Raw genomic sequence first — 11,265 nt, 5'->3', positions numbered from 1 at the left:
CAGATGAACACCGTGTGCTGATAAATACGGTGATGGAGAGAATCTCGTCCACCGAAAGCGGATTGCATGAAGCTTTTATGAGTCTACTGACAGGCTTTGAGGTACGTAAAATAATGTATGATAGTCCTACACATGCTAGGTGTGCCCTGTGTAGATAGTAGCCCCTGAGACTCTGGTTGTCGTCGGAAACAACGACGAACAGAGGATCATATTCCCAGGTAATAACCATACTGCCTCTATGTGCAGGTGATGGAAGCTCCGGTGGCTAGCCGGACTAGCGAGTTTGCCCATTTAAAACGGCAGTTGGATGCGGCAGACGCCGACATCGAGCTTGTTAACAAAAGGCTTGACGAGGCACAGGGTAAGTGTCATTATCTGGTAAACGCCACATAGTAAGAGCAGCATGATGCCAGTATCTTTAATATGTTGTGACTGCAGATGGAGCTGCCACTGTTGAAGCCTTGCAGGCAGAACTTGCCCGAGCCAAGGAACAAGCAAGGTTTGGTAATGCAGCTGCTTTGAAGGCGGCCGAAGAGTTGAAAGCCTAGAAGGCCGCGCATGGCGAGAGCCGAGATAAGATGGCCAAGATGGCCATAGAATTAAAAGCCGCCGCCGACCGTTGCCGGGTTCTTGAAAAGGAAAACCTAGCGAAGGCATCGGACCTTGAGAAGGCTGCTGCGACGAGAAAAGACATTCGCTCTGCTATGAGGGCGAAGAAGGAGAAGCTGCGGGAAGCCGGGGATATTGTAGCTGGGAAATACTTTATGTTGCGGAGGAAGTTTGGAGATCCACGGTATGCCTCTCTGGATCGGCTGTGGAGTTTGGAGGATGTGTATATGGATTTGGCGGCGAGCGCTGCCGATGTGGCCAAGTACTTCCAGGGTCAGACGGACCGTGAAGTGGACCAGCTGTTTTGGACACAATTCCATTCTCCCAAGCGTCCGCTTTCATTGACTGACCAATTAGCCGAATGGGCCGAACTGAATAGGTTGTCCGAACTCGCCATGAGGTCTGTTGTGGATCAGTTATGGTCGGAAAGGCCAAAACCGAACATCTATTTCAGCTTGGTGTAGTAGTTCCTTGACGTGGTGCCGGGCATTAATGCGATGAAGAGGTCGGCGTGGATAGAGGGCTCATGGATGGCCTTTGCCCGTGTTAAAGCATACTAGGCGGAGATGGATGCTACCACTGTTGCAGCGCGGGATTCGGCCATAGGTCGAATGGCTGCTGAGCACTACTTTGAAGAAGTTCTTGAGGGTGCTCGTTTGATAGAGACCTAGTGCTAAAAAATATTATGTTTGAGTGATATGTAATCTCATTGTAAGCGAAATGCTTTTATAATTTTTTATAAGGCTATTTTTATACTTTTGCCTGAAAGTAATATGATGCCTCCTGGGCGGCCGTTTATGTATACATGTGTATAACCTGAAATATTGCAGCCGTCGGCTTCAACCCCCATGCATATAATGCGGAGGTGCTCGCAAAAAACACGCGTTCACACTTAACCCAACGTCTTGGTCCTATTAAGGAGGTGATAGCGGAGCGAGCGAGGCAACCGGACTATAATGCTTTAGCACTTTCACTTAGCCATAGGAGTTTGACAGTGGGGCTACTAGATAGCCCCTGGTGGCTCCGCACTCTCCCGATCCCGGGGTGCGTACATGCCTGGCCGGAAAATGACCCTTCGTTAAGGCGGAGGAATTCTAACATTCCAACAGGTCATCGAGTGGTTGACCAGTCTCACGCTATATCATGACAGTCAGTTTTCGGCTTTCTCTACTGAGGTGCTCGTCCGGATGAACCAGGGCACAATCGCAGTAGTTCTCCTGGTGCTACCTTAGCCGGTAAAGCGGAACGTAAGGCACCAAAACACAGGAGCCGGGCAAACCCAACATTTGACCAAAGACAATGATTCGGAGCTGATGCATATAGGGCCAAACTCGCGACGCCGAACACTCCCTAAGGTATTCGGTCTTTGTGGTATAAACCGGGCCTAAATAATGGCCTTTGTAAGAAGCCCCTTGTGTCCAGGTACGTGCATTGTTCTGGCGTGGCCACATGCCAAGACGTCAGCATCCTTCTCAACGGTGGATATGTATCAACAAGAGACAGTAAAAAAGGTTTACGCAGGGTCTTAATCTAAAAAGAATCCTTGGAGCGGGTCCCTGCTGCACGTCTGCGCCTGTGTCTCCGTTGTGCCGTATCCTGGACGGGTGTAGCACGATGATCGTCTGTAAAAGAGAGGAATTTAGGTGAAAAAGTTGTCGTGCAAAAAGATAGTTTTTAAAGAAACCATGTATAATTCAAGATGAGAAGAAATTGCCACTTGTCTTGCGCGTTGAGCCCCTTGTATTGACAAATAGGGGTGTGACCATTTATTCGGTATAAATAGCGGCGCCGGACTTGATTAGTTGTGTCTGAGGTCTTGACGACCTATTGGATGCTTTCGCTGGTCCGGGCGCCTTTAGTGTGCGGCTGCCAAGGCAGCCGCACTCTCTTCGGCGCGCAGAGATCGCTTGATATTTCCGTTCACTGAAATGATGCCACGTGGACCGGGCATCTTGAGTGTGAGGGAGGCGTAGTGTGGTATTGCATTAAAGCGAGCGAAAGCTTCGCGTCCGAGCAGTGCTTGATAGCCACTTTGGAACGGAGCGATGTGGAAGGTTAAATGCTCGCGACGGAAGTTATCGGGGGAGCCGAATATAACTTGTAGTAGGAGGGAGCCCGTACAACGAGCCCCTGGGCCTGGCGTTACTCCTTTAAAGGTAGTATTGCTATGGCGAATTTTTGTTGGGTCTAACCCCATCCCGCGGATTGTATCCTGATATATTAGGTTTAGATTGCTGCCACCGTCCATCAAGACTCGTGTGAAGTGATATCCGCCAATTACTGGGTCTAATACCAGGGCAGCCCATCCTGCGTGTCGGATACTTGCTGAGTAATCGCGATGGTCGAAAGTGATCGGTTGAGACGACCAGTGGCAGGACTTCGCGGTGACAGGCACTTGGGTATATTTTCCTGGGAGTGCCGCGTTGTTTTTTCCCTTGATCACGTGTAACACGTTTACTGTTTTGACTTCTGGTGGAAATTTCTTTTGTTCCCCAGTGTCTTGCTTGGGAGGCTCGTCCTCGTCTTCACTTGGTGTATCCTCCCCCTTGTGTACGGCGTTGAGCTTGCCGGACTGCTTGAAGACCCAACATTCTCTGTGGGTATGATTAGCAGGTTTACCAGGGGTACTATGGATCTGACATACTTGGTCCAGAATTTTGTTGAGGCTGGACAGTTCATCCCTGGTGCCTTTAGAGGGCGGCTTTTGACCTGGCCGAGAGCTTTTGAATCCGGCGTTTACTGCCGTGCCCTTCGTGCTGTCTTCTTTATTCCGGCGTTTGTTATTGCTGTTGCGCCGTGATTTCCCGTTTCCATCTCTAACTTCAGATGTACTGGGGTCGCTGGTGCTGCATCTGGCTAGCCAGCTGTCCTCACCCGCGCAAAAGCGGGTCATGAGGCTTGTTAATGCGGCCATCGTTCTCGGCTTATTTTGGCCGAGGTGTCTGGCGAGCCATTCGTCACGGACGCTATGCTTAAAAGCTGCCAAGGCTTCGGCGTCCGGACAGTCGACAATCTGGTTCTTTTTAGTAAGAAACCTGTTCCAAAGCTTTCGGGCTGACTCTCCGGGCTGTTGAGTTATATGACTCAAATCGTCCGCATCCGGAGGTCGGACATAAGTCCCTTGAAAATTTGCCCGAAAGGCGTCTTCGAGCTCTTCCCAACTTCCAATGGAGCTTTCGGGGAGGCCTTTAAGCCAGTGACGAGCTGGCCCTTTGAGCTTGAGGGGTAAGTACTTGATGGCGTGGAGATCATCTCCTCGAGCCATATGGATATGAAGGATGTAGTCCTCAATCCAGACCCCAGGGTCTGTTGTTCCGTCGTATGTCTCTATGTTTACGGGTTTGAATCCCTCTGGAAATTCATGGTCCAGCACCTCATCGGTGAAACATAGGGGGTGTGCGGCACCCCTGTAGCTGGGTGTACCGCGTTGTTCAGATGTTTGTTGTGTTGCATTGTATGCTGGGGCGCGCTTGCGTGGTCCATAGATGGATCTTGTTGCGCCGTCCTTTGGGTGCGAGCCCTCGCATGGGTCGCGTGTTGTATTGTGAGTGGCGTTGTATGCCGCTCTGTGTTGGTAGAGGGGTCGTCTATCCGGCCAGGTGGCTGCTTTGATATTTGGTTGTGGGGGGTCTGAGGCCTCCTCATCGAATTCAGGTAGCAGCTTCCGCTTTGGGTAGCTCTTGGAGGGGCGATTGTCGCCGTACCTCGCTGCTGTGTTGAGTATTTTACTCCATCTGATTTGGAGTGTGTCTTGCGCAGCCTTGAGCCTTTGCTTCTGCTTTTTAAGACTCCTCGCGGTGGCAACAAGCCTTTTACGGGCATTCTGCTGCTCCGGGTGCCTGTCCGGCGTTATGTCGTCCGGACCATTATCCTTGATAGAATTTGTTTGTTCGGTTTGATTATCCGGATTGCCGTTGTCCGGCAGCGGTTCGCCCTGCTCCAGCGCTGGGTCTGTGTGATCGTTATTTCTGTCGAGGCGGGATTTGGGGCGGCGCTTGCGTCGCCGCTTTGACTGCTTCTCGAGGGAACAAGCCTTCGGTGCGTCCTTCCGCTCCTCGTCGTCATCTTTTGGTGCGTCCACCATGTATACGTCATATGACGAGGTGGCTTTCCAGGGCCCAATAGGCGCTGGTTCTTCATCGTCTCCTTCATCGGCGTCCATACCGTCGATGTCTTCGGAGTCGAAGTCGAGCATGTCGGTTAAATCGTCGACAGTGGCTACAAAGTGGGTGGTGGGTGGGCTTTGAATTTCTTCATCGTCCGTATCCCAACCTTGCTGACCATAGTCCGGCCAGGGCTCTCCTGATAAAGAGAGAGACTTTAGTGTCTTCAGAATATCGCCGAAAGGCGAGTGCTGAAAGATGTCCGCGGCAGTAAACTCCATGATCGGCGCCCAATCGGATTCGATCGGCAGGGGCGCGGAGGGTTCGGAGTCCGGAGAGGAGTCCGGCTCCTTGGAGTCACGAGTCTCGCGGAGTGCGGGGCTGGTGTTCGGCTCGATCGCCGTTGGGATCGCAGCCCCCGAGGCGGCGTCCAACCACCCATCCTCGATCGGCGCAGTTGGCTCCGAATTAAGGGTCGAAGCCGATGCGGGTGCGGCCTCCAGGGCACTGTTTGGCGGCAGAGCTAGATCATGCTCGTCGTGACAGTGCGGCGCGCTCGGCAGTGGCTCGAATCCGTCGAAGATCAAGTCCCCGCGGATGTCAGCCGTGTAGTTTAAACTTCCAAATCTGACCTGACGGCCAGGGGCATAGCTTTCGATCTGCTCCAGATGGCCAAGTGAATTGGCCCGCAGTGCGAAGCCGCCGAAGACGAAGATCTGTCCGGGGAGGAAGGTCTCTCCCTGGACTGCATCGCTATTGATGATCGTAGGAGCCATCAAGCCTAACGGCGACGACACAGAGGAACTCTCAATGAAAGCACCAATGTCGGTGTCAAAACCGGCGGATCTCGGGTAGGGGGTCCCGAACTGTGCGTCTAGGCCGGATGGTAACAGGAGGCAAGGGACACGAAGTTTTACCCAGGTTCGGGCCCTCTTGATGGAGGTAAAACCCTACGTCCTTCTTGATTAATATTGATGATATGGGTAGTACAAGAGTAGATCTACCACGAGATCGTAGAGGCTAAACCCTAGAAGCTAGCCTATGGTATGATTGTTGTTCTGTATATTGTCCTACGGACTAAAACCCTCTGGTTTATATCGACACCGGAGAGGGTTAGGGTTACATAAAGTCGGTTATAATGGCAGGAGATCTACATATCCGTATCGCCAAGCTTGCCTTCCACACCAAGGAAAGTCCCTTCCGGACACGGGACAAAGTCTTCAATCTTGTATCTTCATAGTCCAGGAGTCCGGCTGAAGGTATAGTCCGGCCATCCGGACACCCCCTAATCCAGGACTCCCTCAGTTACACAGAGTCGGTTACAAGGGAGGAGATCTTCATATCCGTATTGCCAAGCTTGCCTTCCACGCTAAGCAGAGTCCCAGCCGGACACGGGACGAAGTTTTCAATCTTGTATCTTCATAGTCCAACAGTCCGGCCAAAGGATATAGTCCGGCTGTCCGGACACCCCCTAATCCAGGACTCCCTAAGTGTGTATGGCCTATGCCTATTAACCTCAAGCGACTTATCTGCAATGCTCAGTAGACATTCATATTTTGTTTGGACATAATTGCATTGATTAACTCCTCTATATAATTAAAATAATAAAAGGATGGGAATAAAACTTTTTCCTCGCGTCTGTCCCGTGCTTATTGCACCGTAACCATGGATAATCTTCATCATTTAATAGGATGCTTGGGCCAGTCTTCAGTGTGAACAGAGGAATTTCCTGAAACTTTTCATAATCTTTTGACATCTCTATCTTGTCCTCCACTCCCATGATGTTTCTTTTTCCTGAAAGAACTATGTGGCGCTTTGGATCATCGCATGATGTATTCGCTTCCTTATTTCTTTTTCTCGGTTTGGTAGACATGTCCTTCACATAGAAAACCTACACCACATCATTGGCTAGGACGAATGGTTCGTCTGTGTACCCAAGATTGTTGAGATCCACTGTTGTCATTCCGTACTGCGGGTCTACTTGTAACCTGCCTCCTGTCATATTGACCCATTTGCACCGAAACAAAGGGACCTTAAAATCACGTCCATACACTACTAGGGAAAACCCTAGCAGTAGCGCGGGTATTTTGCCGATCGGTAGCATGGGACGACGCGCTACAGCTAACGTGTAGCTGTAGCGCCCGTCGTCCCACGTGATACGTCTCCGTCGTATCTATAATTTTTGATTGTTCCATGCCAATATTATAGAACTTTGATATACTTTTGGCAACTTTTTATACTATTTTTTGGGACTAACATATTGATACAGTTCCCAGTGCCAGTTCCCGTTTGTTGCATATTTTTTGTTTCGCAAAAAATCCATATCAAACGGAGTCCAAACAAGATAAAAACAGACGAAGAATATTTTTGGAATATATGTGAAATATGGGAAGAAAATCAACGCGAGACGGTGCCCGAGGGGGCCACGAGGCAGGGCGGCGCACCCCTGACCCGCGTGGGCCCCCCATAAGGCGGTTACTGCTCTTCTTTGGCTGCAAGAAAGCTAATTTTCGGAAAAAATCGGGGCGAAGGTTTCAATCCAATCGGAGCTACGGATCTCCAGATATATAAGAAACAGTGAAAGGGCAGAATCCTAGAACGCAGAAATAGAGAGAGACAGAGAGACATATTCAATCTCAGAGGGGCTCTCGCCCCTCCCACGCGATGGAGACCATGGACCAGAGGGGAAACCCTTCTCCCATCTAGGGAGAACATTAAGAAGAAGAAGAAGGATGGGGGCTCTCCCCCTTGCTTCCGGTGGCGCCGGAACGCCGCCGGGGGCCATCATCATCATCGCAATCTACACCAACACCTCCGCCATCTTCACCAACATCTTCATCACCTTCACCCCTCTATCTACAGTGTTCCACTCTCGCAACCCTCTGTACTCTCTACTTGAACATGGTGCTTTATGCTTCATATTATTATCCAATGATGTGTTGCCGTCCTATGATGTCTGAGTAGATTTAATTTGCTATGATTGATTTGCTATGATTGATTTAATTTGCTTGTGGTTATGTTGCTCTCCTTTGCTTGTGATTTAATTTGCTTGTGGTTATGTTGCTCTCCTTTGTGACTATGTATTGGAGGGCAAGAGTGACAAAAACTTCAACCTAGCATAGAAATTGATGCATACGGGATTGAAGGGGGACCAATATATGTTAATGCTATGGTTGGGTTTTACCTTAATGAATGTTAGTAGTTGCAGATGCTTGCTAATAGTTCCAATCACAAGTGCATAGAATTCCAAGTCAGGGATGACATGCTAGCAGTGGCCTCTCCCACATAAAACTTGCTATCAGTCTAGTAAAGTAGTCAATTGCTTAGGGGCAATTTCGCAACTCCTACCACCACTTTTCCACACTCGCTATACTAACTTTATTGCTTCTTTATCTAAACAGCCCCTACTTTTTATTTACGCACTTTTTATTATCTTGCAAACCTATCCAAAAACACCTACAAAGTACTTCTAGTTTCATACTAGTTCTAGGTAAAGCAAACATCAAGCGTTCGTAGAGTTCTGTCGTTGGTCGATAGAACTTGAGGGAATATTTTCTCTACCTTTAGATCCTCGTTGGGTTCGACACTCTTACTTATCGAAAGAGGCTACAGTTGATCCCCTATACTTGTGGGTTATCAAGACCTTTTTCTGGCGCCGTTGGCGGGGAGCAATAGCGTGGGGTGAATATTCTCGTGTGTGCTTGTTTGCTTTGTCACTAAGTAATTTTTATTTCCTGTTCTTAGTTGTTCTCTATCTTTAGTTATGAATATGGAACACAAAATACCAAAAAAATTAGGTGTACCTGCTACTCATGGAGATGGGGAACCTCCTAAAACCCTCGATGCTAGTTATGTGAAAAATATTATGTACTACTTTGATAATCCTGAGAAAACCCCAATCAATTATGTAATGGGAGACACGTTGGATCAACGTGAATACTTTAGGGATTATCACTTGACTCAAAAAGGGAAACTATTATGGGATCAAATTCATATGTTGCATTGGTATGCTCGGGAACTATGCTTGAGATATGACTATACTTGTTGCTCTAGGATGAAGGCTCCACACCTTCCCTTTTCATGCAAATTTAATGATGATAAAACATTGGCTTCTTATGCTAATGGTATATATGATTACTATGATGTGGAACAAATAGAATAATTTGTTGCTTTTATGGGTGCTTATGAAATTGAATCAGTGTTTAAAGAGTGTGAAAATTTTGATGATTCAGTTTATGGACCTGAAAATTTAGCTATTCTTAAATATTGCTACGAGAATTATGAATTCAATTCTGATATTGATGATTTTATTGAGAAAGTCTCCGCTGTCCAGGAAGAGACTAATATTTTGCAGGAGTCTATGGAAGAAGAAATTAATGAAACTGTGAGCTCATTGAATGAAAAAGATGATGAGGAGAGCGAAGAACAAAAGGAGGAAGAGTGGATTGATCACCCTTGCCCACCTTCTAATGAGAGTAACTCTTCAACTCATACATTGTTTAATTTTCCTTCGTGCTTACCGAAGGATGATTGCTATGATGTCTTTTATGATCCCGTTGATTCTCTTGAAATATCCCTTTTTGATGATGCTTGCTATGCTTGTGGCCAAGATGCCAATATGAATTATGCTTATGGAGATGAACTTGCTATAGTTTCTTATATTAAACATGAAATTGTTACTATTGCACCCACGCATGATAGTCCTATTATCTTTTTGGATTCTCCCAACTACACTATATCGGAGAAGTTTACCCTTATTAAGGATTATATTGATGGGTTGCGTTTTACTATTACACATGATGATTTTGATAGATATAATATGCATGTGCTTTCTTCTCCTACTTGTAATTATTATGAGAGAGGGACTACATCTCCGCCTCTTTATGTTTCCAACACGAAAAAATTACAAGAAACTATTTATACTATGCATTGGCCTTTACTTTATGTGCATGAATTGTTCTTATATGACATGCCGATGCATAGGAAGAGATTTAGACTTTGTCATTACATGATATATGTTACTTTGTGCTCACTACTAAATTACAAATCATTGTTAATTAAAATTGGCTTTGATATACCTTGGGATTCGGGTGGATCCATTACTTGAGCACTATATGCCTAGCTTAATTGCAAGAAACTATTTATACTATGCATTGGCCTTTACTTTGTGTGCATGAATTGTTCTTTTATGACATGCTGATGCATAGGAAGAGAGTTAGACTTCGTCATTACATGATATATGTTAATTTGTGCTCACTACTAAATTACAAATCATTGTTAATTAAAATTGGCTTTGATATACCTTGGGATCCGGGTGGATCCATTACTTGAGCACTATATGCCTAGCTTAATGGCTTTAAAGAAAGCGCTGCCAGGGAGAAAACCCGGAAGTTTTAGAGAGTCATTTATTTTTGTTGTGTTCTTTTATAAAGTTTAAAAATAAAAATAATGTGCCAAGGTTTGCCTTTAGGATGTTTACAATGCTTGTTGGTTTGTGCAGTGTAGGACAGAAACTTTTGCTGTAGTGCGCGATTTTACATTTTTACTGGAATGTGAACCGGTTCTGAAACTTTTTGCACTGTATTTCTATACAAATTTTTAATTTTTAATAATTTTTGTAGAATTGTTCAGGTACAAGAAGTATGGTGAATGTTCATATTACTATAGACTGTCTTGTTTAAGACAGATTCTGTTTTTGATGCATAGTGTGCTTGTTTTGATGAAACTATCAATTTCTATCAGTGGATTAAGCCATGAAAAAGTTATATTACAGTAGCTATAATGCAAAAACAAAATATGAATTGGTTTGCAATAGTACTTAAAGTAGTGATTTGCTTTATTATACTAACGGATCTTACCGAGTTTTCTATTGAGCTTTGTGTGGATGAAGTGTTCGAAGATCGAGGATGTATCGATGTGAGGAGAAGAAGGAGAGGCAAGATCTCAAGCTTGGGGATGCCCAAGGCACCCAAGTAAATATTCAAGGAGACTCAAGCGTCTAAGCTTGGGGACGCCCCGGAAGGCATCCCATCTTTCTTCAACAAGTATCGGTATGTTTTCGGATTCGTTTCGTTCATGCGATATGTGCAATCTTGGAGCGTCTTTTGCATTTAGTTTTCACTTTTGTTTTATGCACCATGCTGGTATGAGATAGTACTTGGTTGATTTATCGAATTCTCATTGCACTTCACTTATATCTTTTGAGTATGGCTTTATAGAATGCTTAATGTGCTTCGCTTATATCATTTGAAGTTTGGATTGCCTGTTTCTCTTCACATAGAAAACCGCCATTTGTAGAATGCTCTTTTTCTTCACTTATATTTGTTAGAGCGTGGGCATATCTTTTGTAGAAATAATTAAACTCTCTTGCTTCACTTATATTTATTTAGAGAGTTGACAGGAATTGTTCATTCACCTAGTTAGTTATAAAATCCTACATAAAACTTGTAGATCACTGAATATGGTATGTTTGATTCCTTGCAATAGTTTTGCGATATAAAGGTGGTGATATTAGAGTCGTGCTAGTTGAGTAATTGTGAAATTGAGAAATACT

This window comes from Triticum aestivum, chromosome 7A (genome assembly GCF_018294505.1).
Source record: "Triticum aestivum cultivar Chinese Spring chromosome 7A, IWGSC CS RefSeq v2.1, whole genome shotgun sequence".
NCBI lineage: Eukaryota > Viridiplantae > Streptophyta > Magnoliopsida > Poales > Poaceae > Triticum > Triticum aestivum.
This window is presented reverse-complemented; position numbering follows the sequence as displayed.